Below are 3,557 nucleotides of genomic sequence, written 5' to 3'. Positions count from 1 at the left end.
GATGTTACTCTGTATGAGTAAGTTGATGAGAGAGATCAATGTGTTTAAAATATTTCAAGAAGTATATAATCTCTTTTTAAAGACACACTATGCCTCAGAAATAAATATAACAAAAATCGTTTACAGAGAGCAAAAGGGAATTTTGTTACAGTAAAATTATGGTTTAAAACATGTTAGATGTTTATTACCTGAAAAGGAGTGCTGAATGAGAAATAACTTACTAGTAGCAAAATATAAACAAAGTACATGTAGAATTTTGACTTTCATACGCAGTACTAAATAAATATATTTGTGCTCATTGCCTAGAAGCAACAGAAGCAAAAGCTGATTCGGGTAATTGGCAAGTAAGTAACCGTTTTGGAAACTAAAATGGGACAAGAGAAATGCAAGGATTATACGAAATAAAAATAAAAGTATACTTGGACGTTTTACAAACAACATTAATCGGTACATATCTATATATCGTATCAAAGCCAACATAAAGCACGTACAAATATTATTATGCAATAGACCAAACATTCCTTTTGAATAGTTTATTTTGCACTGATTGCACATGATATTATTTCTCAATCGCTTTATTTTATTACTACTCTATTTGTTTTGTATCATGTTAATGTCCAGTTGGAAACACGTTGACAGAATGGAAAACTTTAACATTGCAATCTTGTCCAATCGTCTGTATATATAAAAGGTGTTTCTAACGACCAATACCACTGCAGGGATATCCTTTACAATTGTTAAGATACACATGGTCGTAGTCCTTTCCACAAATATTTCCAGCTTTTACTTCAAATTTTCCAGATGAACTAGATATCGGACAATTGTGATTCCACCCGATAACTGTTCTTCCTCGTAAAATGGCGGATTTCGTGCATCTTACCTGAAATATATTTGAGCAAGATGAAAAAACAAAACGACCGTTTCCGTAAAAAGAAATTGTTTGGATGTGTACTTAGAAAGTAATTTTGTGGTTTCATGAGATGTTTGCATAATTATCTATTTACTACGTACATAACAATATCATCATCAACAACAACAACAACATCATCGTCTTTATCGTCATCATTATCGAAATCGTAGCCGAAGTCGCTTGACTTGAACATGGCAAATACAGAACTGTATAAGTTACATAGTTGTTTTAGTAAAAGGCACACCAAACTCATCTTGAAAAAAAACCTACTATTTAAGACAGCCATAAAAGTTATTACCGTATCGGAGCACAACTGAACCCCACAACAGGTTATAAGAAAAGGGGCGTGACCTTGTGGTTCAGATGCCTGCTTCTCAACCCAGGGATCATGGGTTAAAGCCTTAATCGGGTCACGTGCACGTTTCTTCATATGGCACCAGTACTGGTTGGTTACATGAAACGGACTCGTAAGTATTATTATAAGTTGCAAGAACTTGTTTTGCAGTAGAGCTTAAATAAATATGTTTAAACCAATAGATAATAAGAAAACAAGTATACAAAACAGAATATTCATAAATATAAGTTCGAAACAATAATATATAAAAGATGTAAAATCAGTATACCCTTGCACCATTGAACGAAACAAAAACGTATCCATAACCAATTTGTTTGAACGAGCAGCTGGTGCAGCTACAATTGGTTATCTTGATCTCGCTGATCCTTGAAGCTGGAGGTGCTACTACTGAACCCACGAGTACAAGGGTAATGAAAACTGAGAAATAAATACCGTCCATCATACTGTTTTCTGAAAAACAACGAGCAAATACAATGTATTTTAGAAACGTGTGAAATGGCATTTTGAAAAAGTACGACATAAATTTACACTTGACTTTTTGTGATCTGCTCGGGCAGAAAATCAAAAGTAAAATCAGTCTTCCAAATAGTTTTTTTTAAATTCTATTCATTATTCATGGGGTTAAGTGTAGAGCCCGCTGAGTAACCCAGATATATATTGTTTTTATTTGTTTGTTTGTTTTTTTGTTCTTTGTTGTTGTATTTTGTTGTTGTTGTTTTTGTTGTTGTTTTTTTTAAGGGGAATCAATATTTATGTCAGAAACAGCGTGAATTTCGGATAGTCGAAACTCGCTGTTTCACTTAATGAAAAGAAAAATATTGATTTTTTTACAAAAAGTCATTTTGAGTTTAGATTATTGACTAGAACGAGTAGGCCGTACACTTCACCCCATCAAAAATAATGAACTATAAAAAAAAAATATGACAGAAAATCTAAAAGAAACCGGTATTTGCCCCACGCAGATCACAAAATGTCACGTGTGTAAGGAAAAAAGATCTGTATTTTGACAGTCTGTAATTCGTAGAATAGTTCTTTGTATCTATGGCTGTAGATTTCAGATGTAGGGGTCTGGGATTAACGTCTTCGTAAGGTTTTATTTAGGTATGATTTATTTTCGTACATTAATGCAGTTCACGTAACGTTATTGACACGTTTCTTTAAGCCTCCTATCACAAGGATGACTAAGCAATTCAAGCGTATAGGCCCACTAGTTATTAAAATATCTAGCTTAACATTGTGCGTAATGCAAGTACATTTATTGTAATTACATTTTTGTTTTAAATTTTAATGCGCCTTGTCAAATTTAATTTCCGTGTATACATTGTATGTATAACTTTCAATCCCCCCCCCCCCCCAAAAAAAAAGAAAAACAAAAACAACAACAACAAAATAATCTACTAATACATACACGTAAAAATTGCATTCAGGTCCAACTATATGTAGATCTAGCCATAGTCGTAAATCATTCCGAATGTATATTTTATACATATAAGCCGTTCTTGATCAATTTAATTTTGTAAATGCTTACTCTACATATGTAAAGATTGTATAGCTTGTAAGATGATGATGTACAAGTCTCAATATAATTCCTATTCTGATTATAGATATAAGGTAAATAATTAATCAGAAATTCAGAATTAAATTGCACACTAAATGAAAGTAGAAAAAATATCATTTTAAACAACGACATATAAACTCGTACATTACCTAGCTACATGTACGTATCACTAAATTTACTGTTTGTTATTATTATAATGAAATATTATCATAATTATTATTATTCAAGGTTTCGAAAGGTTTAAAAGTTTTATTATTATTATTATTATTATTATAATTATTATTATTATTATTATTACTGATAATGATTTTCTATATTAATTGTGAATGTTTTATTCCTAATTTTCTGTAAATATTTAAACTCTTTTTTGTATGTTGTTTGCTTTTGTCTTCAAATAATCCTAAAGATATTCTTTGTGCAAGTGTTCTCTGTGTTTAACATAAATTTTATTGCTTTATTATTTTAATGGCTTTTTCAGTAGCCATTATGTCCCATACAAATTTTATTAAGTCAATCAATATTGAAATATTTTCATATCTTATTTTGACTTGTGAGATAATAACTTAAATAAACCAGATTATTGTCATCCATTTTAATATATTTATAAAGATATAATAACAAAACAAATACAAATACACAAAATAATAAGTCTTACCTGTCTTGTCTTCTCACAATTACTGAACAAATACATGTTTACTTTTCCTGTTTATATACTTAATACATATCCGTTTTTT

The 3,557-nt window shown here is 30.4% G+C and overlaps 1 long non-coding RNA gene across 1 annotated transcript; it reads right to left on the bottom strand.

The window, feature by feature from the left end:
* Positions 1-402: 402 nt before the first annotated feature.
* Positions 403-2,591, bottom strand: LOC132730826 (uncharacterized). Its single transcript, XR_009625803.1, has 2 exons — positions 1,534-2,591; positions 403-880 (listed from the first exon to the last, which is right to left on the bottom strand). It is a non-coding gene; the product is annotated as an uncharacterized LOC132730826 (long non-coding RNA).
* Between the last annotated feature and the right edge of the window lie 966 nt (positions 2,592-3,557).

This window comes from Ruditapes philippinarum, unplaced genomic scaffold, assembly GCF_026571515.1.
Source record: "Ruditapes philippinarum isolate M1 unplaced genomic scaffold, ASM2657151v2 ctg3994_1_1_1_1, whole genome shotgun sequence".
In the NCBI taxonomy this organism is placed as follows: domain Eukaryota; kingdom Metazoa; phylum Mollusca; class Bivalvia; order Venerida; family Veneridae; genus Ruditapes; species Ruditapes philippinarum.
Note: the sequence above shows the minus strand (reverse complement) of the source record. Positions and strands in the feature narration are given on the sequence as shown.